This window comes from Somniosus microcephalus, chromosome 11, assembly GCF_052327205.1.
Source record: "Somniosus microcephalus isolate GS21.2 chromosome 11, FLI_Smic_1.0, whole genome shotgun sequence".
Taxonomy (NCBI): domain Eukaryota; kingdom Metazoa; phylum Chordata; class Chondrichthyes; order Squaliformes; family Somniosidae; genus Somniosus; species Somniosus microcephalus.
In genome coordinates, this window is record NC_140997.1 from 161,855,380 (window position 1) to 161,880,214 (window position 24,835).

Genomic DNA, 24,835 nt, shown 5'->3' on the forward strand with positions numbered 1-24,835 from the left:
TACAAATGATTGAGTTTTGTGTTCCTGAATGCTCAATATAATCCCGTGACATATTCACTGATGAAAACTCAAAGACCAAATTCATCCCATCTAAGCAATCTGTTCTCTTCTCACCATGCATTTTTAGTGTACTGTATTTAATTGACCTTACATGGCAAGGTTCTGAGTGGCCTATTCATATTTCTAGGAGCCATGCTTTAATTTATTATGTTCTAATTTTTCATATCCTTACGTTCTAAGTGTATAAATTTTTATTAATGATTAGCATACAGACATTTATGTTCATACAGGAAACTTTCTGATATCCGGCACTGACGGGACCGAGCTGGTGCCGTAACATCAAAAGTGCCGGACATACCAGAGTTAATGTTTAAACATACGGAACTGAGAAGCTCCGTGTGAATCAACAAACCCTGTTGTTTAGCAACAGCTCCAAAACAGTCGGCTGCAGCTGCAAGCGTCTGTAGCTGAAGCTGTTGCTATAGCTACAGACCTTGCAGTGCTTGACTGGGAAAAAAAAAGCAACGAGAACTAAAAAAATATAGAAAATGGCTCCTGATTTTTGCCGTTAGATCGAGTATTCTGGACATATAACCTTCGGATAAACCAAAGTTTCCTCTACAATATTTATCAGTCTGCTTTTTTAATGAAATTGTTGAACAGTTTAGAAGAAATGAGTTAATTCCTCTGTTAAAATAACAGATAAAGTACAGCCATATTAGCCAGCCTGATGGCCAACCACCATTGGTTGTTTGGCTGTTGTGTCACCGGTGGCGACCCATGGGTGAGTCCTGGGAGGGAGAGGGAGGTGATGAGGAGGGGGCCAAACAGGAGCCAGCAACAGTCTTCACCACTGCAGTGAAGCCGAGAGGAACACTCCCACTCCTCTTAGTTCCACATTCAGTTAAGTATTTTTTAACAGCCTTACCTTTTTGGTGGCAGCTTTTAAGGACCACTGATTAGACTGATTATTTCCTGAACATAGCCAGCCCAGCACCAGCTGTGTTCAGGACAGACCAATTTTGAAAAGTGGGCCTCAAACAGGTTTTAGGCACTGGCCCAGGATGCCTCTTTTTCTGCCTTTACCAATTTGGCGGGCAGTGTACTTCCAGCATGGAATGTGCACGCACGCCGCCTGCCACATTATATGCTTTGGCACCCGTTTAACACCTTTAAAACTGGCACTACGCCAACCAGTTTCTAGACCACCATCTACCAACTGGAAGGAGAAGGCGGTGGGGATTTTTCACTCGCTGGGAGTCGCTGCTGATTTATGAAACATGGGCTTGCAGTCCAGCCACCTGTTAGACAGATTGCAGGCTAATCCTTGCAGACTTCAGCATAAACAATTTGCTCTCACTAGAAGCACATTTTCTTTCTTTATCCAAAGGCAAATGACTGATGATCTTAAACTGGATTCAAATGGTATTCTACAGTACAGAAGTGATCTTTACTTCAAACCTGTCACCAGTTGAATGTGCCATTACATTCTCAAATCTCCCTTTGGCCTGTCCGATGTAACAGATCTACATGACAACTTGAATAACATAAATATATCTGTTCATACCTCACAAACTCCCAGCAATGTAACGTATTGTTAATGGAACACAATTCTGTTCTTAGATTTTATCTTCACTATATGACCTTTCAGGAACTGCATCATCTTATGTGACAGGTTAGTGACAGTGCCAGGTGTTGCATCATCTCAACCATGACAAAATATTCCGAGCTACCATTTATTTTTTTGCCCCACTCCCTTTTTTTGCCAATTTTCTACTGTTCTTGCCTCCTGCTCAAGGTATTGACTCCTTGCTGGGGTGCAGTTCCATTGATTTTCTTCTATGGCACAGTTCAGCTCAATTCCTTACCTAAGTGAATATTCTGTTAGCTTAGACAGTGAACATCGATAGGCTGTTCAAATGTTGGGGGGGGGAGGACGTCACAGCTGCATCCAACCCTTCCTCATCCAATGCGCACTCATTCACTTTCAGCAAGGACTCCTGGGTCAATGGAAATAAAAACCGGGAGAGATGTACAATGGGCTGCTCACACGCTCTCACCCATTTGACACTCTGGCACAAAGTCAAAATTACACCCCCTAGTGCGGTCTTCAGTTGAAGTGGTGTTAGGAGGCAGAGGATAATCGTACCAGCCACCATTTTAAAGTCACACATTCTGGCCAAGAAATTGGACCGTGCTTGTGTATGTGTGAGGTACCCAGGAGCAGTTTCTGTCCATGGAATTGTACTCCACTGTGACTCAGTGGATTCGGGGCGGAGGGGGGAATTGGGAAGAGAAGGTGGGCTCATTCACATCGGCTAGGATGAATGAAAGAGTTAACATCGCAGCAAAATGCAATGATATTGCATCGCCACATTATCGGACATCTGAGTGGATGAAGTGGAATTCCACTTGTGCTGAACAACATCAAGCTAGATAGATCTGCAGGGGAGTTTGAGGCTTCTCAGAAATGATGCTGACAGCGATGTGAGGCCCAGCAAGTTGGATGTGTGCTTAGAATAATCCTTTGAAATGATAAAAAACTGAATGGCCCTATTGCCGTAAGAAAACTACTAGGCACTTGGTCTGAGTATTAAACAAGGCTTTAATCGAATGTTTTTCTACATGGAAATCTAGTTGTGTCCTTCACTAGTTCCTGTTAAAGAATGTCCTGAGCAAGCTGGGCCCATGCCCGAGTATTTATACTCTCACTGGACAGCGCCACCAGCAGGCTGCCCAGTATTACTTCATAAGTCATTTCCACATGAATGACAAGATTCATGTCACCTATGAGCCAGGTAGCTCGATGCTCCAGTTAGAGTGCAAAAAGATGATCATCAGGGCAGCTGGAGAGAAGCACACTAACAATTTAAGGAATCAGAATGTGAGGAAACAGAAAAGAGATTTAAAGGCAATGGGTCCAAATATGATACCTGTTGTTCAGCTATACTGAAGGTAATATGAAATGGCAATGCTTATATTTTTCAGTGGTCCTCTTTGGGTTTATCAATTGCTGTGTGAAATTCAAGGGGAGAGCGGGATTGGGCCTTAACCACAGGAAGCTTGATTGAACGAGGAGGAGAGTGAAGCAGCTAAATTATGGAGAGAATAGGTTTGTTTTCTTTATTCTTGCAGATTGTTTCTATCACAGTGAAGCTCACCATTGGTAGAGGAGGGGGAGGGGCTACTTATTAAAGCGATTTGGAGACATGGGCTGGATTTTGCCAGGCCCGAGGAAGCGAGTTTGGAGGCGTGTGAGGTGTTAATATTGCAAAAAATGGCAGGTGGCTGCGATTCCGCCTCCAGCCTGCCTTTGATCAATTTTCCCTAAAGCGGCCTTTCAGACCCCATTTTGATCCTGTCTCCAAGAGGTGGAATAGGCCTTAAGGCCCTTATCAAGCACTTAATTGCCTCTATAATGCCATTTTGAGAGGCTTTTCTAACTTTAACACACTTCTCCCGTGCTGCACGTCTCCTCTGGAACACGTCAGTTAATCCTGGCGGCCACACAAGTGGATTGCTTACTAACAGCTGCAGCTCCACCATTAAAAAGGACTTTTCAACAATGATCATTTGCAGGTGGCAGAACTTTGTTTCCCCAGGTCTGGGAGAACTTTTAGCAGGCCTACTCATTGTGGAAGTTTTGAGGCTGAGATCCATCTCCAGCATGACCTCCTAGGAAACCCCTCTCCCCACCTTGACTGAGCACTTCCTCAACTGAGGTATATACCAGAAGCATGGAATCCATTTATTTCAATTTCCTCCTGGACATCAGTTTTGGACGAAGACCAGCCACGGCAGCAGCAGCACCCAGAACAACAGCAGCACCAACAGCAGGAGCAACAACAGGAGCGCCAAGCTGCTGCTCACCCACCTGAAGCTGCACAGGCCAGAAGGCACCAGCGCATGAAAGCACATTGCCGTAGGAGATACCCCCAAAAGAGGGTTTACAGACAGAGGATGAGCTACCTCAACTGAGCAGCAGTGCCAAAAGAGGCTCAGATTTTCACGACAGGTAGTGGGTAACATCTGCGCAATGCTGCAGCAAGACCTGTAGCCCAGAGGAGCGGGTGGACACCCCTTACCAGTGGCCGTCAAAGTCACCACCGCACTCAACTTTTTTGCTTCAGCCTCATTCCAGGGATCAACAGCAGACATCAGCAGCATCTCCCAGGCGGCCGCACACACTTGCATCATGCAGATAACCGATGCCCTCTTTGCCATCATGCACAATTACATCAACTTCTCCAAGGGTTAAGCAAGTGTAACCGTGCGTGCAGTTGGATTTGCTAATCTGGCAGGCTTTCCAAGGGTGCAGGGCATCGTTGTTTGCACACATGTGGCCCTTAAGGCACCCCATCACAATCCAGATATTTTTGTCAACCGCAAGGGCTTCCACACCCTCAATGTGCAGCTGGTGTGTGACCACAAGAAGGAAATTTTGCATGTTTGCGCCAAGTACCCTGGCAGTTGCCATGACTCTTTCATCCAGCGCCATTCTGGTGTGCCTCCGCTCTTCAGTCCGCCAGACCAACTTTTCGGATGGCTACTTGGAGACAAGGGCTATCCCCTGAAGACGTGGCTAATGATACTGTTGAGGAGGCCAACTACCGAAGCTGAGGAGCGCTACAACTCCAGCCACATTTCCACCAGATCCATAATTGAGCAAACCATCAGCTTGCTGAAGATGCGATTCAGATGCCTTGATAGATCAGGTGGAGCCCTGCAGTACTCAGCAGCCAGGATCTCCAGAATTGTCGTGGTCTGCTGTGCACTTCACAACATGGCACAGCATTGTGGCTTGCAGCTGCCTGAGGCACAAGTGGCTCATCACATAGCCTCCTCAGATGAGGATGATGAGGAGGAGGAGGAGAAGGAGGAGGAGGAGGGTGACAATGAATAGCTTGCAGAGGTGCATCAACTAGTGGCAGCAGCACACAAACACATTGTTGCCCGGGATGCAAGGAACACACTCATCTTGGCCAGATTTGCTTAGCCTGCCCAATCAAACACTTTTGCCTCACACCTTCTTACCAGAGCATCAACAATGGGCAAGAACCTAGGATTCCTATCACTCTGACCACCATACTGACAATTGCAAGTCATCTTAAGCCCTCAATGTGGAAGTCCCATTTGCGAAATGACACAGCCCAAGCCTTCAACAGTTTGCCATCAAGTTTTTTTATCAGATAAATTCACGAATGGCTTTTCAAAAATAAACACAACAGAACACCCAACTGACTATCCTTGTGACCACTTGTGCTTTATCTTCCTCTTACGCATGCTCCTACATCTTGCTTCCCCTATGGCTTCAGCAGATGTGAAGGCCCCTTGCTCACTTTCTTGCTGCTCCTGCCTCGACACCTTTGGTGGGTGTCCTCTAAATTTTCTCTGTTCTCCTCTGGATTAAATACAAATGTATTAAATACCTCTGTCACCTGTGGGCCTGCAATCGTGAGCCACATCACTATTTTTCTTGCGTCTGGCTTCGGACCGAATCCGATGGCAGCAATGTAGAGTTTGAATTGTTGTTTTAAGGTCCGCCAATTGTAGTCGACATTTCCCGTGAGATTCAAAAACTCCGATGGCCTCAAATTCTCCATGTTGCTTTTCACAATTTTCAGCAGATCTTCACCAATCCTGGTACCATGTTATGTTCATTAATAACTGAACATTCTTATTATGAACTGCTTGCTTCTAGCTAGTTATTTATTCGGTACACGTTCTCTAGGTACAGCATCTGTAGAGATCCAACATGTGTGCTTCTGTGTGCAGGCTTCCATCTTGACTACTGCCTTCTGGATAGCCTAGTGCATCATGGGTAGTGTAGCCTTAAACACATACAACTAAATATACAGCTCTATACAGCTCTATGGCTCCATCTAGTGTACCACTCCAGAATGACATGTTATTGATCATTACAGACAGCACCTTGCTGCACTTCAGGGGGGCCACGAGGACCCATTTCTGCACTGGAAGTCCTACTCTAGAAGACTTCCATGAAGGTCTTATTTCTCTGTTCAAGAGCTGACCATCGCCACTCAAGAGATGTCAGTCTATTCTGAACAATGACCATGTTTTCAAGACACTAGCGACTAAGCTCCTCCATGGCTGTGGCCAGCCTTTCCTCTACCGTAGCCATCCTCTCCAATACGGTAGCCAGCCTTACCATGGAGGTTGCCATCCTTTCCACGGAGGTTGCCATCCTTTCCATGGTGATGCGTTCATGTGCCAATGCCTCCACAAAGGCTCTGCTCATGTTAGCGATGGACTCCTCCATTCACTTCACACTCGCAGCGACCCTGGAGACAAAACCTGCCAGAGACTCCTGCACCTGTTCCTGGAGTTCCAGCACTGCTCTCCTTCTGGATGGACATGGAGGGTCGACATGCAGCTGAGCTGAGCTGGGAGAGTCCTGTGCCCTCTGACGAGGACTCTCCACTGCTGTCCCTGTCTCCATCATCTGCTGATGCTCACTTGTGAGCTGTGATACACCAGGTGACAACTCTACTCTATCTCCCGAAGGTCCCACCGAGGCATGAGTGTCTGTGCTGGTGCTGGGTGCACTTAATTCTGCTGATGCTGCACCCTCAGAGGTTGCAGCTGCCTCTGAAGTGTCTGAGGGCTCAGGCTGTTCCTCCTGGACAGTGGGGGGGGGGGCGGCTGTCGATGGTCCTGTGGGGGAGTAAAGGAAAGTTAGCCATGTGAGATAAACGTTGCATGCACATTAAATAGTGCAGATGATCATAAGTCAGTCTATTAGGCTATTAGAATCAATATCAGTCACTCATGCAATGTCAGTGAGAGAGATGAAAAACTATTCTGTCACCAGCTTGCTCTGATGCGCCCGTCTGTCCGTACCCCACTTGCGCATCCTCCTCGACTCCCACGATCTCCAGGGCCGCCTCCTCTGCAGTGGTGAGCTGGGCTATTGAGGGTGGCCCTCCTCCTGTCCTCGCTCTCTCCCTCTTATTGTGGGCTCTCTTTTCCTGCAATGAGGGACAGAAGTGGAGTTTCAGTGAGAATGAAGGAGTGAGTGTAGAGAATCCATAGCATAGATGCTTCGAAGGACACAAAGATGGAGTGAGGTGCCAATACCAAGGGCCCTCCCTGTGTGTTGTAAGTTGTTGTCATTGCATCACAGTGATAGGGAGTGTGAGGGCTGCATAGTCGAATAGTTAATTGAATGTGAACATACAGAGGGAGGGAATGGTTAAGGGTCCAAGGATGTAAGGGTCAAATAGGATGTGGAGGAGGAGGTTGACAAAGCAGAGTGCTGGTGTTGAGAGGTGATGGGGATCAGATTGAGGGTCATGTGGATGGAATACTCACTTTTCCTGTGCGGAGAAGGGCATGAAACCTCTTTCTGCACCTGTAGAGGGTGGTGTTTGGGGTCAGCTTCATCTCTGACTTATGAGCGGTTCGAATCGCTCCCACTCCCTTGGTTCTAGACCTTGGACTTATTTGGGAGTTGTGATTAAAGTGCAGCAGACAACTGGTTTTGGTGCAAGAACTTTAAATTTTATTTGAGAAAAGAAAATACAACACAATAATAACACACTAAATAAAATGGGGAAACATTTCGACATACACGAGGGAAAATTACAGTAGACAAATATCTCACCCCTCCCAATCCCACCTTACTAGCTAAGTTAGGCTCTAAAAGGACCAGGGATAATGCTCACCAAATGACTCCTTGACAGTTGAGCTGGTTCGCAACAGGGGGGCACGGTGGCATAGTGGTTAGCACTGTTGCCTCACAGCGCCAGGGACCCGGGTTCAAATCTGGCCTCGGGCAACTGTCTGTGTGGAGTTTGCACATTCTCCCTGTGTCTGCGTGGGTTTCCTCCAGGTGCTCCGGTTTCCTCCCACAGTCCAAAGATGTGCAGGTTAGGTTGGTTTGGCTATGTTAAATTGACCCTTAATGTTAGGGGATTAAATACGTGGGGTTACAGGGATAGGGTGGGATATGTAGTCGGTGCAGGCTCGATGGGCCGAAATGGCCTCTATCTGCACTGTGGGGATTCTGTGTATTCTGTGTAACTTCACCTGCGTACCTGGTCAGCCTTCGTGAGTCTGAAGATGTGGTAGGATGCGTATTGGATCTACCAGGTGAGTACCCAGTCTTATTGAATAAAATCTTACCCAGGGGTAAGTCAGAATTGTTTGTAGAGTGGAAAAAACTTGCGGATCTTCATTTTCTTCCGAGTAGGTTTTCCATTGGTCGCGGTGGCCCAATATTACCCGGTTGGCTGAGGGTAATATTCGGTTGGTTGTTTCATGGGGCCCTTGGTGCCGCGAGGTGTCCGATGGTGTGTTACTTCTTCTTCTTCTTCTTCGAGAGAGAACTGCTTTGAGGTGCTTGCTCCTTGATCTTGATGTTACTCAATGATGGCTCTTCTTGAACTCTTTTCTTCAACTTTTACTTGGAACTGTTTCTGTGTGGAACTGTTGAACAGGCATCCAATTATACTAATCGAGGCCTGTTAATCTGCGTGACAAATCAGTTTAGGTTTATTGTTAGATTTGGGAGGGCTCGTTAACATTGAGTGATGTAAATTGTTTAAGCGGTTTCGGGATGGCTCCCTGAGCTGTTGAAGTAGTTTAAAAATATGAGAAGTGGTTTCGGGATGGTTTCCTGAGCTGTTGAGCTCTTATTTAATTGCAGTGAAATGTCCTCAGTGTTTGAGTTTCCCGTGGGGTCTGAGATTCTTTGTAGGTTGGCAAAACAATTTGTTTTATGCATGTTTTTGGATGGGTCTTGTGAGGCTGTTCTTCCGTGGGTCTATTGTTAGCAAGTAAATTTCTGGATAGGGGCTGAGTGACATTTATAGTTCCCCCAGACAGTATGACTATCTCGACTACTCAAACAGTCTACTGCAGAGGTAGATCCCAAATTCTGTAACAGCCTTTTTCTTTACAAGCCCGAACATGTCCAAAGTCATATTTAATAGGGTTTTCCTTCATTTTGGGGATCTGTTAATTTTGAGAATCCTACAGCACCGCAGCCAGGTTCTGCTGCACATTTAGATGGCATTCACCTCCTGTGCCACTTGCAGACACAGCTTGGAGGGAGTTCCCATCGAAACGGGGTGCACACTTTGGTCTGCTGCTTGACATGGCTGGAGCACAAATTCCTCAGAAGTATAAGGCAAAAGTTGTAAGGCAGAAATAGAACCAAGGCTGCTTGCAGGCCTTAAATGCAGCTGCGTAGATGATGTCATCAGATGCGAGTTTCAGTATTGTTAGATCCGTGTATTTTGATGTTGTGTGCCCTTCAATAACTAGACACGAGACTGCAGAGGAACAATCAACAGGTGTTTACTGGAAGAGGGTTACTCTAAAACTAAACGTACAGATCCCTACTCAGGGTTTATATACAGGTGTGGTCACTGCCGGTACTACAGTATACAGGAGCTGTCAAAAGTAGTTCTCCCCTTAAAGGTACATACACTACAATTCCTCCCCTTTTAGATTTAACTGTACCATAACATTCATTTAACAATTAACACTTTTAACATGCACATTAACTGAAAATAGTCCATTTATAAATTCAGTATTTGGGGCGGCTTCCTGATCTTTCTGGATAGCGCCTTTCCTGAGTGTCTTGCTCTTGGTGCGGAGGCCCCCTGTCATCAGTTGGTTCATCAGCTTCCGATGCTACTGTTTCTGGGGTAGATGCTACCTGTATGTCGGGTTCATCACCAGGTGCGCGAGACATGGGGTTGACTCGTTCCTGTGACTCTAGGATCTGGTCGACATGGCATCTCACAATGTTCTCCCCAACCTCCACTGTGTACATTAGTGGCCCTTGCCGTGTGCATATCGTTCCTGGTTGACATTTCTCTGTTCGGTAGTCACGGGCCAAGACTGGTTGCCCTACATTGAAGCTCCTTGTCGGCTTCTCACTGATGTGCTGGAATTGCTTATTCTCAACATCTCTTCGTACATTTGGTCTGAGCAAATCCAGACGAGATCTCAAACTTCGGTTAAAGAACATCATGGCCGGGGTCTGGTTGGTGACTGCATGTGTCGCATTTCTGTAGGCTAACAGGAAATTGTCCACCTTATGCTGCAGTGGAATGTCGTCATCGCACATGGCCCTTACTGCTTTCTTAAAGGTTTGTATGAACCTCTCAGCCAATCCATTTGTGGCTGGATGATACGGGGCGGATGTGTAATGCCTTACCCCATTCCTTTTCATGAATCTTCGAAACTCTTCGGACACAAACTGTGGTCCGTCATCAGAGCGAATCTGCTCTGGCAAGCCGTTCCTGGCAAATATGGTCCGTAGGTCTGCAATAGTTTTCTCCGTGGCGGTGGACAACATTTTGATCACCTCAGGCCATTTCGAGTGCGCATCCACGGCTATTAAAATCATTGAGTCCATGAATGGACCAGCAAAATCAATATGCACCCGTTGCCATGGAGATGAGGACCACTCCCATGGGTGTAGAGGGGCATGTGGTGGTGCATTTTGGACCTTCTGGCATCCTGAGCAGCTCTTTGTCAGGTCCTCAATTTGCTGATCGATCCCCGGCCACCACACATAAGCCCTAGCAAGGCTTTTCATTTTCACCCCTCCCAGATTGCCTTCGTGAAGCTCATTTAGCACTCTCTCCCTTAACTTGGGTGGAATTACCACTCGGGATCCACACATCAAGGTCCCCCTAGAAAAAGGGACCATCTTTGTAGCCGTTGCGCAGTCATCACCGGAACGCCCTTCTTTGAATTAAAGATGGAGACAAGTGGTTGGTGGTCAGTCAGCAAGGTGAACTTCTGCTCGTGCAGATAATGGTTGAACTTTTTCACTCCCCACACTAGGCTGAGGGCCTCCCTGTCAATCTGAGCGTAGTTACGTTCGGCTGAGCTTAGTGACCGAGACGCAAAAGCTACCGGCCTCTCCGAGCCGTCCGGGAACTTGTGCGACAGCACCGCTCCAATGCCATAGGGTGATGCATCACACGCCAACCGAATTGGTAGTGCTGGGTTGAAATGAGCCAACACCTCTTTTGATGTGATCAATTCTTTGCACTTCTGGAAAGCTCGTTTACATTCGTCACTCCACTTCCATGGTACCCCCGTTTGCAGCAGGGTGCTTAGTGGGTGTAGTACTGTAGACAAATTCGGCAAGAACTTATGGTAGTAGTTCACCAGCCCGAGGAACGACCGCAGTTGTGACACATTTCCGGTGCTGGAGCCTTGACCACTGCCTCAATATTTTCAGGGGACTTATGTAACCCCTCTTCATCAATAACGTGGCCACAATACGAGATCTGTTTTTGGAAAAACTCGCATTTGTGGCGATTCGCTCGGAGCCCATATTCCTTCAATCTAGTGAGCACCTGCTCTAGGTTGGCAAGGTGATCACTGTCATTTTCGCCCGTGACCAGGATGTCGTCCAAATAACACTGGGTCCCTGGAATCCCTTGCAGGACTTGATCCATTGCCCTTTGCCAAATAACCGGAGCTGATGCTACCCCGAACACCAGCCGGTTGTATTGGTAGAGACCTTTATGAGTGTTGATCGTGAGGTACTGTTTCGAGGCTTCTTCTACCTCCATTTGCCTTAAAAAACTTTGGGCTTGCATTTTCCTCTATTTTGATCGTCGCTGTTATGCCTTTTAGTGTTCCAAGTCCCTCCTGGAACAGTTCTTGTGCGTCAGTTAGCATTTTTTGACAGTCGTCCAGGTGTGGCGTCATCATCCTTTTTGGCATCTACAATCAGTGCTTTTATGGAATGCCAATCTAGCTGTATCTTCTGGATCCATTCACGTCCTAGTAGTGGTGGTCCTCCATCTGGCAATACATATAGGTCCATTTTTGGTGTTTCCTTGCCGTTATATATAACGTTCACCCTTATTTTTCCTTTGGGGTAGACTTTTTGCCCCGTGTACGTCTTCAAGACAATCTCTGTATCTCTCAAGGGTATATGTGAGAATAGTCACTTGTAGTCCCTTCGGTTTATGACTGTTAGGGCTGATCCTGTGTCCAATTCCATTTTCACTTGGACTCCAGCTATCTTGAGCGTGACCCAGATAGTTTGGTGATCCTCCGTTTTGATCACCTTATGTAGTTTCAGACAACCCAGCTCCTTGCTTCCGGAGTCTGTATCACTTTTCTGTTCGTCTGAACTACTCTCCTTCACCTTATGTACCTTCTTGTACTTCTCCTGTGGAGATTTCTTGCTGCTGGTTTTCTTTCCCGACCTGCAGACTCTTGCTATGTGTCCTACTTTTCCACACTGTCTGCACACTTTGTCCTTAAACCAGCAATCATTATGGTCGTGTGTTGTTCTGCCGCAGCGATAGCACTTCACTGTTCCGTATGACATTTCATTTGTGCCATATTCTTGCAGTCTCTGTTGTATCTCTGCAGCGCCCGTGTGGCTGCTTCGTGTGATACTGCCATGCTGAAAGCCTTGTCCAGCTTAAGATCCTTTTCTGATGGAAGCCGTTTCTGGGTTCCTTCACTTTGAAGCCCACACACAAACTTGTCCCTTAAAGTATTTGCTAGTCCCGTTCCAAACTGGCAGTGTTTCGATAGCTTGCGCAGTTCCATTAAATACTCAGCATTACTTTCATCTTTATGCTGGTTCCTTTTGTGAAACTTAAATCTTTCTGCTATCAGCAGCGGTGTGGGGTTTAAGTGGTCCTGTAGGATTGACACTATGTTTTCAAAATCCTTTTCTACTGGCTTCTCTGGGGTTACTAGGTTTTGCAGTAAGCCATACATTTTTGCACCCATTGAATTCAACAATACCAGCGCTTTTCTCTCATCTGGCACTTCATTCGCCTTGCGTTCTATGCGTTCGACATATGTCGTCCAATCTTCGACTTCATTGTCGAACGCTGTGATACTGCCACTCTTCGGCATCCCTGGGTGTGGTTAGACTGGCTCAAAATGGCGTTTTCCCACGCTCTCCCTTCTTCTTGCGGCTCAAAATGGCGTTTTCCCGCGCTCTCCCTTCTTCTCTGCTGCGGTTCAAAATGGAGTTTTCCCGCGCTCTTCCTTCTTCTCTGCTGCGGCTCAAAATGGCTTTTCCTGTGCTCTCCCTTCTTCTCCGCTGCGGCTGCTCGGCCCTTGAACACCGGCTGCGCTCTGCACGTTTCCCTTTCTTCCCCACTGACGCTGCTCATCCCTTGAACACCGGCTGCGCTCTGCGCATTTTCCTTCACGCCTCTCTCTCTTCTCCCGTCGACGCCGCTCGGTCCTGAACACCGGCTGCGCCCGGTGCGCTCTACCCTCTCTCTTCTCCTGTCGACGCCGCTCGGTCCTGAACATCGGCTGCGCCCTGTGCGCTCTACCCTCTCTCTTCTCCCGTCGATGCTGCTCGGCATTTTCTGTGCCGTCGGTCGGCTCTAGCCGCCGCTGTCCGGGAAGGGTCTGCGCCATACCTGTTGCCAGCCCATTTTGCTGGACCACCGTGACTGGAGAACCAAGCCCAGCTCTCAACAGCCTCCCCTGTGATGCTCAAATCTCCGCTGGATGACTGGGCGGTTGCTCGTGGTCGACGCCCATGCTTCTGGCCTCAACCTTCTTCCACTGTTCTCCAGGAGCGAATCCCTGGGAGGTAATGCAAAGTTGCAGGTAGGTTCGAATCTGCCTCGTCGCCAATGTTAGATCTGTGTATTTTGATGTTGTGTGCCCTTCAATAACTAGACACAAGACTGCAGGGAACAATCAACAGGTGTTTACTGGATGAAGGTTACTCTGAAACTAAACGTACAGATCCCTACTCAGGGATTATATACAGGTGTGGTCACTGCCGGTACTACAGTATACAGGAGCTGTAAAAAGTAGTTCTCCCCTTAAAGGTACATACACTACAAGTATCAAAAGAATCATTGGGCCAGGGGTTCCCATATGCTGGAAATCAAGTGCCCAATTAGGGCAAAATCGCTCAATTGTCCTGCCTCACATCGGAGGCAGGGTCGTGACCAGCCAACCACCTGACCCGCCTCCAGCCCGCCCCCAATGACAAAATCCAGCCCAAGGTGTGGGGGTGGGGGTGCCGGGGGGGGCAATTTTCATCTTGAGTTATCCCAGTGTGTGGCAGGAATGCCTATCAGAAATTCAGGTGTGCAACCCCCACTGGGAGCCCTCAGGATGAAAATCTACCCCAAGGAGAACAGATCAATCCCAGTTTAAAATGGAATTATTTTACGCCTCAGTTATACTGCGACTGGTAGCTGCAGCATGGGTTCCTGTCAGGCAGTTTACCTGGTTCATATTCCTCGAATGGAACTCTAGCACTGCTGGTCAGGAGCCCTGTGCCTGCCTGCCTTTATACAAGGGTGTAGCACAGTTAAAGTGTCAATGTTTAGAACGTGTCTAAATATTTTAATTACCTTCATGTAGATTTAGAAAGAGTCTAAGAGACCCAAACCCTCCCCCACCTCAATACTGTCCCAAAGCGTTCTTAACCAAAGTTTAACTCCACATTTTGTCAAACCTAAACTGAATCCTCCAAGGAACCTCACACCCCTGCTCAGGCCCTGACTCTGGGTTTATACAGAAACTTCTTCACTGCTTCACACAGAGGTTTTGTTGCAGTGGAAATGTACCCTTTCAGTAAAATATTAATGGTTTTTAACAGTTTCAGCTTTGTATTATTAATAACAGTCTAATTGTTTATATTTTGTAGAATGCCGTAAGATACGTGTTAATTAAATGAAAATTGGTGGATTAGATGAAAGCAAATTATTTGTATTGTGTAGTAATTAATGAATGGGTAGTTTTTCATTAAAAAAATTTTCTTATTAACTATAAGTTTTCAAAATTTAAAGGACCTACATTCCAGTACATATTTCAGATCTCCTTTTCACATCTTTAAAATATGGCACCTGCAGGAGGGGAACAATGATGCATTAAGGTCTCTTGGCATGGCTGTACCCATACTAGGAGAAACACGGGTCCAAGAGTCGAAGCTCCCTGTCCTGGATCCTAGGTCTCAGGTGGGTCAGGGAGCAGGCAGCCCTGCCCACTAATAGTTGGGTTGAATTTGTCTACCCGTGGGTGGGTCATTGTTAATGGCCTGTAATCCTCTCTTGAGAGGTGACCCAGGTGTGGGGTGGGGAGGGGAGGAAGACTATGCTGGAAGAGACATCACAAACAACACTCAGATCATAGATAGGTTCTAAACTGTTTTTAATGATAAATATATATCGTTTTTTGTGTTAATTTTTTTTAAAGATTTGTGAAGAGGCAGGATTTAAGAATTTTTTAAAAATATTTTGGAGGAGAGGTACTACCAGCTACAGTAATACATTTCGTTGGATGATTAGTAGCCAACCCAAAAATGATAGAAAAGTTGAGAAGGGAGGGAGTAATGTACAGAGGTGAAGGGGGAAGGAGCCATGCATTGGGAAGGTCTAGGAGTAAGTTCACTAGCCAGCAGAATTGGGAGGCTGGAGCTATCCCATACCCAAATCTTTGATAGAGGCAAGCAAACAACTCAAGCTGTTTTAGTTCTGTATCGACTGTCAGTTGGGAGAGGAGGTTCAGGGAGGGGAAGATGTGAGAGAAGTTGAGTTAAGTATTGGTCTTGGGGGTATTGCTTAAATATACAGGGGTTCATACACACAGGAATATGGCAAGGACAACAGCAGGTTTAGGCAATCACTCGTAGTACTGATAAAAGGAAGAATTAAATACCTGTGGGAAGAAGGCGAGCTGTGGGAAGCCACTTTGGTGCAGTGTTTATGCATATGAAGTACATGACTAGTTCATGACAAGTACATGACGGGTAATAAGGATCAAAACAGTTTCTTGAAAAGTGGCAGGATCATTGGCCCAGCCAAAAGAACTTAAATGTTAGTAGATCAAAATAAACATGATAGCGACAGAGTTTTTAGAATAAAAAAGCAGCACTTAACCAGAAATTTGAAGAGACGGGGTGAAATTTAACTTTTCCAGATACTCAAAACAGGCGGCAACAGATCGGCCGCCCATTTTAAACTCCACCCGATTTTGCTTTATACTGACTTCGAACGGAGAGGAAAACCGGCAGAGTGTATAACGGGTGGCCAATCTGCTACTTCCTGTTTTGCACACCCGTCAAATTTGAAATTCCCAGCTGGTGATTGGTTGTATAATGACCAAAATTTTCTGGATTGGAGTAAATTGAAAGATGCACCAAAATTTAGGCTGGCTTCTATGCCAGTTTGGGCGACCAGTACTTAAACCAAACTTTCCACTGGAAGATGTGGGCTGGATAGACCACATAGTCTTTTCTGCTTTCTTATTCCTTTTACTCACCAGTCCACGATACAGAGAGAAAAGAACTTGTATTTATATCGTCAGGATGTCCCAAAGCCAATGAATTACTTTTGAAGTATAGTCACAGTTTTGTAAGCAGGCATGGCAGCCAATTAGCTCACAGCAAGATCCCACAAACAGGAATGAGATAAATGACCAGTTGATCTGTTTTGGTGGTGTTGGTTGAGGGACAATGATTAGTCAGGACACCGGGGTGATCTCCCCTGCTCTTCATCGGATAGTGCCATGGAATCCATTATGCCCATGAGAGAGGGCAGACGGGGCCTCAGGGCAATGTCTCATCTGAGAGTGGGCACCTGACAATGCACCGCTCCCTCAGTACTACACTAAAGTGTCAGCCTAGATTACATGCTCAAGTGAGACTTGCCAAACACAGGGGCAGGAGTGCTACCCCGTATAGAAACATAGAAGATAGGAGCAGGAGTAGGCCATTCGGATCCTCGAGCCTGCTCCGCCATTCAACGAGATCATGGCTGATCGTCCAAATTTAGTACCCTGTTCCTGCCTTCTCTCCATATCTCTTGATCCCCCTAGCCTTAAGAAATATATCCAACTCCTTCTTGAATATATTTAATGAATTGGCCTCTACTGCCTTCTTTGGTAGAGAATTCCACAGGTTCACCACTCTCTGGGTGAAGAAATTCCTCCTCATCTCTGTGCTAAATGACTTACCCCTTAACCTTAGACTGTGACCCCTGGTTCTGGACTCCCCGACCATCGGGAACATCCTTCCAGCATCTAGTCTGTCTAGTCCTGTTAGAATTTTATAAGTTTCTATGAGATCCCCTCTCATTCTTCTAAACTCCAGCGAGTATAAGCCCAATCGACCCAATCTCTCCTCATACGTCATTCCTGCCATCCCAGGTATCAGCCTGGTGAATATTCACTGCACTCCTTCCATGGCTAGAACATCCTTCCTCAGATAAGGCGACCAAAAGTGCACACAATACTCCAGATGTGGTCTCACCCAGGCCCTGTACAACTGCAGCAAGACATCCTTGTTCCTGTATTCAAACCCTCTCGCTACGAAGGCCAACATACCATTTGCCTTCTTAACCGCCTGCTGCACCTGCATGCTTACTTTCAACGATTGGTGCACAAGGGCGCCCAGGTCTCGTTGCGCTTCCCCTTCTCCCAATCTATTGCCATTCAGATAATAATCTGCCTTCCTGTTTTTGACACCAAAGTGGATAACCTCGCATTTATCCATGTTATATTGCATCTGCCATGCTTCTGCCGAATCACCCAACCTGTCCAAATCATACTGGAGTTTCTCGGTATCCTCCTCACAGCACACACGCCCACCCAGCTTTGTGTCGTCTGCAAATTTGGAGATATTACATCTAGTTCCCTCATCCAGATCATTAATATATATTGTGAATAGCTGGGGTCCAAGGACCGATCCCTGCGGTACCCCACTAGTCACTGCCTGCCACTCGGAAAAAGAGCCGTTTATTCCAACTCTTTGCTTTCTGTCTGCCAACCAGTTCTCTATCCAAGTCAATACCTTGCCCCCAATCCCATGTGCCTTAATTTTACACGCTAATCTCTTATGCGGGACCTTATCGAAAGCCTTTTGAAAATCCAAATACACCACAGCCACTGGTTCTCCCTTATCTATTTTACCAGTTACATCCTCAAAAAATTCCAGTAGATTAGTCAAGCACGATTTACCTTTTGTAAATCCATGTTGACTTTGTCCGATCCAGTCACTTTTTTCCAAGTGTTCTGCTATTACATCCTTTATAATGGACTCTAGCATTTTTCCCACTACCGATGTCAGGTTTACCGGTCTGTAATTCCCTGTTTTCTCTCTACCACCCTTTTTGAACAGTGGGGTAATATTAGCTACCCACCAATCCATGGGTACTGTTCCAGAGTCTATCGAATTTTGGAAGATGACCCGCAATGCATCTACTATTTCTAGGGCCACTTCCTTAAGTACCCTAGGATGTAGATTATCAGGCCCTGAGGATTTATCAGCCCTCAATCCCATCAATTTCCCTAACACCATTTCCCTACAAATATTGATTTCTATCAGTTCCTCCCTGTCATTAGACCCTATGTTCCTGACATCTTTGGGAGGTTATTTGTGTCCTCCTTTGTGAAGACAGAAACAAAGTATGTATTTAATTGGTCTGCCATTTCTTTGTTCCCCATTATAAATTCCCCTGATTCTGACTGCAAGGGTCCTACGCTTGACTTCACCAATCTTTTTCTCTTCACATATCTATAAAAGATTTTACAGTCAGTTTTTATGTTCCCTGCAAGCTTACTCTCATACTCTATTTTCCCCCTTTTAATTAATCCCTTTGTCCTCCTTTGTTGAATCCTAAACTGCTCCCAATCCTCAGGTTTACTGCTTTTTCTGGCCAATTTATATGTCCTCTCCTTGGATCTTATGCTATCCCTAATTTCCCTTGTTAGCCGCGGTTGAGTCACCTTTTTTGTTTTATTTTTATGCCAAGTTGGGATGAACAAATTTTGCAGTTCATCCATGCGATCTTTGAATGTTTGCCATTGCCCATCCACCGTCAGCCCTTTGAGTGTCATTCCCCAATCAATCCTACCCAACTCGCGCCTCATACCATCATAGCCTCCTTTATTTATATTCAGGACCCTAGTCTCCGAGTCAACTATTTCACTCTCCATCTTAATGAAGAATTCTATCATATTATGATCGCTCTGACCCAAGGGGCCTCGTACAACAAGATTGCTAATTAATCCTTTCTCATTACATAATACCCAGTCTAAGATGGCCTGATCTCTAGTTGGTTCCTCGACATATTGGTCCAGGAAACCATCCCGTATACACTCCAGGAATTCCTCCTCCAGAGTATTGTTACTAATTTGGTTAGCCCAATCTATATGTAGATTAAAGTTACCCATGATAACTGCTGTGCCCTTATTGCACGCTTCTCTATTTTCCTATTTGATGCCATCTCTGACCTCTGCATTACTGTTTGGAGGTCTATATACCACTCCCACTAACATTTTCTGCCCCTTGGTATTTTTCTGTTCTACCCATACAGATTCCACATCATCAGAGCTAACATCCTTCCTTTCAATTGTGTTAATCCCCACCTCCTTTTCTTTTTTGCCTATCTTTCCTGAATATTGAATATCCCGGGATATTGAGTTCCCAGCCTTGGCCACCCTGGAGCCATGTTTCCGTAATCCCAATCATATATTCGTTTACCTCTATTTGCGCAGCTAATTCATCCACCTTATTACGAATGCTCCTTGCATTAAGACACAAAGCCTTCAGGCTTGTTTTTTTAATGCTCTTAGATCTTTTAGAATTAATATTTACTGTGGCCATGTTTGATTTAAACCCTTGATTTCTCTGCCTGCCACTTTTGTTTTTCTCCTTCCTGTCTTTTGCTTTTATCCTTGTTTCCCTTTCCTCTGTCTCTCCGCTCAGGTTCCCAACCCCCTGCCATTTTAGTTTAAACCCTCCTCCAAAACAAAAAGGGGGCAAGCACTTTGCTGGGAGTGTACTATAGGCCCCCAAACAGTCAGGGGGAGATAGAGGAACAGATATGTAGGCAAATCTCTGAGAAGTGCAAAAATAATAGGGTAATAATAGTGGGGGATTTCAACTTCCCCAATATAAATTGGGACAGTCAGAGTGTGAAAGGCTTAGAGGGTGCAGAATTCTTAAAGTGCATCCAGGAAAGCTTTTTGAGCCAACATGTAGAAAGTCCTACAAGAGAGGGGGCGGTACTGGACCTAATTCTGGGGAATGTAGCCGGGCAAGTGGTGGAAGTGTCAGTAGGAGAGCATTTTGGCGACAGTGACCATAATTCGGTGAGATTTAAGGTGGTCATGGAAAAAGACAAAGACGGCCCGGAAATAAGGGTTCTAAATTGGGGGAAGGCCGATTTTAATATGATAAGGCAGGATCTGGCCAAAGTGGACTGGGAGCAGCTGCTTATAGGAAAATCCACATCAAAACAGTGGGAGACTTTCAGAAGGGAAATAGAGAGTACAACGCCAACATGTTCCTGTAAAGGTCAAGGGTGGGACCAACAAGCAAAGGGAACCTTGGATGACAAGGGATATACAGAAATGCATTAGAAATAAGAGGGGGGCTTTTGGCAGTTACAAAAGACTAAAGACAGAAGAAGCCCTAGAGGAGTATAAAAAAGTGCAGGGGCATACTTAAAAAAGAAATTAGGAGGGCGAGGAGGGGCCATGAAATAACACTGGCGAGCAAAATAAAGGAAAATCCTAAGATGTTTTATAAGTATATTAAGGGCAAGAGGATAACCAGGGAAAGGGTAGGGCCCATTAGGGACCAAAGTGGCAATCTGTGTGTAGAGCCAGAGGATGTAGGCGGGGTTTTAAATGAATTTTTTGCATCTGTGTTCACTATGGAGAAAGACGATGCAGACATAGAAATCGGGCAAGGGGACTGTGACATACTTGAACATATTAGCATCGAGAGGGAGGAGGTGCTAGCGGTTTTAGCGGGCCAAAAAGTGGATAAATCCCCAGGCCCGGACGAGATGTATCCCAGGCTGCTGTGGGAGGCAAGGGAGGAGATTGCAGGGGCTCTGACACTAATTTTCAGAACCTCTCTGGCCACAGGGGATGTACCAGAGGACTGGAGAACAGCTAACGTAGTACCATTATTCAAGAAGGGTAGCAGGGATAAACCAGGGAATTACAGGCCAGTGAGTCTAACATCTGTGGTGGGGAAATTATTGGAAAAAATTCTGAGGGACAAAATTAATCTCCACTTGGAGAGGCAAGGATTAATCGGGGATAGTCAGCATGGCTTTGTCAAGGGTAAATCATGTCTAACAAATCTGATTGAATTTTTCGAGGGGGTGACTAGTGGGGTGGATGAGGGAAATGCTGTGGATGTGGTGTACATGGACTTCAGTAAAGCTTTTGACAAAGTCCCGCATAGGAGACTGGTCAAGAAGGTAAGAGCCCATGGGATCCAGGGTGCCTTGGCGCGTTGGATCCTAAACTGGCTGAGTGGCAGGAGGCAGAGGGTGATGGTCGAAGGTTGCTTTTGTGACTGGAAGCCTGTGTCCAGTGGGGTACCTCAGGGATCGGTGCTGGGTCCCTTATTGTTTGTGATCTACATAAATGATTTGGATGAAAATGTAAAAGGTATGATCAGTAAGTTCGCAGATGACACGAAAATTGGTGGGGTGGTAAATTGCGAGGAGGAAAGCCTTCGGCTACAGGACGATATAAACGGGTTGGTCAGATGGGCGGAAAAGTGGCAAATGGAATTTAACCCTGAAAAGTGCGAGGTGATGCATTTTGGACGGACAAATAAGGCAAGGGAATACACAATGAGTGGTAGGACCCTAGGAAGTACAGAGGGTCAGAGGGACCTTGGTGTACATGTACATAGATCCCTGAAGGCAGCGGAGCAGGTAGATAAGGTGGTTAAAAAGGCATATGGGATACTTGCCTTCATTAGCCGAGGCATAGAATATAAGAGCAGGGAGGTTATGATGGAGCTGTACAAAACGCTGGTGAGGCCACAGCTGGAGTACTGTGTGCAGTTCTGGTCGCCTCACTATAGGAAGGATGTGATTGCTTTGGAGAGGGTGCAGAGAAGATTCACCAGGATGTTACCTGGGATGGAGCGCCTCAGCTATGAAGAGAGGCTGGACAGGCTGGAGTTGTTTTCCTTGGAGCAGAGAAGGCTGAGGGGGGACCTGATTGAGGTGTACAAAATAATGAGGGGCATAGATAGGGTAGATAAAGAGGAACTTTTCCCCTTAGTGGGGGGGTCAATAACAAGGGGGCATAGATTCAGGGTAAGGGGCAGGAGATTTAGAGGGGATTTGAGGAGGAACTTTTTCACCCAGAGGGTGGTTGGAATGTGGAACTCAATGCCTGAAAGGGTGGTGGAGGCAGGAACCCTCACAACATTCAAGAAGCATTTGGATGAGCACTTGAAATGCCATTGCATACAAGGCTATGGACCAAATGCTGGAAAATGGGATTAGACTGGACAGGGATGGATGGGCGGCGCAGACACGATGGGCCGAAGGGCCTCTTTCTGTGCTGTAAAACTCTATGACTCTATGACTCTATTAGCAAACACTCCCCCTAGGACATCAGTCCTGGCCCTGCCCAGGTGCAAACCATCCATTTTGTACTGGTCCCACCTCCCCCAGGACCGGTTCCAATGTCCCAGAAATTTGAATCCCTCCCCCTTGCACCATTCCTCTAGCCACGTATTCATCTGAAATATCTTTCTATTTCTACTCTGACTAGCACGTGGCACTGGTGGCAATCCTGAGATTACTACCTTTGAGTTCCTATTTTTTAATTTACCTCCTAACTCCCTATATTCAGCTTTTAGGACCGCATCCCAGTTTTTACCTATATCGTTGGTACCTATATGCACCACGACAACTGGCTGTTCACCCTCCCCTTCCAAAATGTTCTGCAGCCGCTCTGAGACATCCTTGACCCTTGCACCAAGGAGGCAACACACCATCCTGTAGTCTCATTTGCGGCCGCAGAAACGCCTATCTATTCCCCTTACAATAGAATCCCCTATCACTATAGCTCTCCCAGTTTTTTTCCTCCCATCCTGTGCAGCAGAATCACCCCTGGTGCCAGGAAGTTGGCTGCTGCTGCCTTCCCCTGGTAAGCCACCACCCCCATCAGTATCCAAAACGGTATATCTGTTTGAGAGGGGTATGGCCACAGGGAACCCCTACACTACCTGCCTGTGCCTACTACTCTGCCTGTTGGTCACCTGTTTCCTATCTGCCTGTGCCAACTTTACCTGCGGTGTGACCAACTGATCAAACGTGCTATTCACGACGTCCTCAGCATCGCGAATTGTCCAGTATGTATCCAATCGCTGCTCCAGCACTGTAATGCGGTCTGCCAGTAGCTGCAGCTGGACACACTTACTGCACACGTGGTTGTCAGGGACACAGGAAGTGTCCCTGAGTTCTCACATAGCGCAGGAGGAGCATACCATGGCACCGGGCTGTCCTGCCATGACTTACCCTTTAATTAAACAAATGAATCCAACCAATTTCACTACACTTGACACTCGAATAAATCACATTTATTCTGGCTATATCTTATCCAGCCATCTCTGGCATATTTAGCAAGTGATGCCAAGATAAGTCAGGCAGTCATGGCAGACTATCATATGCGCACACTTTACTATCTATATATCTGTCGGTAATGGTTGAACAGTATTGTAGGGGAAGATTCAATACACCACTAGCACAAAATGAGCATCTGAATCTCTCTGGAAAGAAGTTGCAGGAGACCCTCGCTGAAGCATTTAGTCTGGGAAATGGTGGAAATGGATTTAAAAGGTCATATCAGTTACTCTGCAGCAGGTCAAAAGAAAGAGCATCTGCAGCTGATTATCACCCTGGAAACAGGCCCTGAGAAGAATTAGATTGCACAGAACTATCTCCTATTAGAGGAAATATAGGCCCTTTGAAATTACTGTTTGCGATATTAGCATATCAATGCTGAGAATGTTGGTTCGACAGTCCTCTTTTGGCTGTTTTTAAAAGAAGCGTCAACCCATTAAAAATAAATGGTTTCATGCCTCAGTTAAAACAGTGGGACAGAAGAATGTCATATGAATGTGTGTTGACATGTCAAACAGTCATTTTTAGGCTAAAATTCTCTCTGCTCAGAATGAAAAAGAAATACTTTTGAACAGCACAAGTCAGGCTGACATGCATTATATCAAAGGTGAAACTGCTAGGAACATATCAACCATTAAATGGGACAAATGGTGCCATAACAATGGATGTGGTGAAGATAAATCAAGAAATAGCTTTATTTTATTCCCACTAGCATAGTGGTTATGTTATGGACTAGTAATCCAGAGGCCTGGACTAATGGTCCATGAGACCCTGAGTTCAAATCCCACCACAGCAGCTGGGGAATTTAAATTCAGTTAATTAAATAAATCTGGAATAAAAAATTAACATCAGTAATGGTGACCATGAAACTATCGGATTGTTGAAAAAACCCATCTGGTTCACTAATGTCTTTTAGGGAAGGAAATCTGCCTTCCTTACCTGGTCTGGCCTATATGTGACTCCAGACCCACAGTAATGTGATTGATTCTTAACTACCCTCTGTGGTTCAAGAAGGCGGCTCATCACTACCTTCTCAAGGGCAATAAATGCCGGCCTTGCCAGCGATGCCCACATCCCCAGGAACGAATAAAACCAAACTCAATCCGACCATCTTATTTTGGAACAGAAGGCTTAAAGTTTCAGGTCGATGACCCTTCGTCGGAACAAGGGTCATTTGACCTGAAACGTTAACTCTGTTTCTCTCTCCACAATGCTGCCTGACCTGCTGAGTGTTTCCAGCATTTTCTGTTGCTGTTTCAGATTTCCAGCATCCGCAGTATTTTGCTGTTGGATTAATTGGCTTGTCCCTTCTCAATACAAATGTGCTGGCAGCCCATGGCAAAGCATAAATCTATCAACCTGATGGCTTCTCAGCAGAACTCTATTCCAGTAATGTGAAATAAATAGCAGCAATGACAATGTGTTACAAAACAAAAAGAAAAAACTTG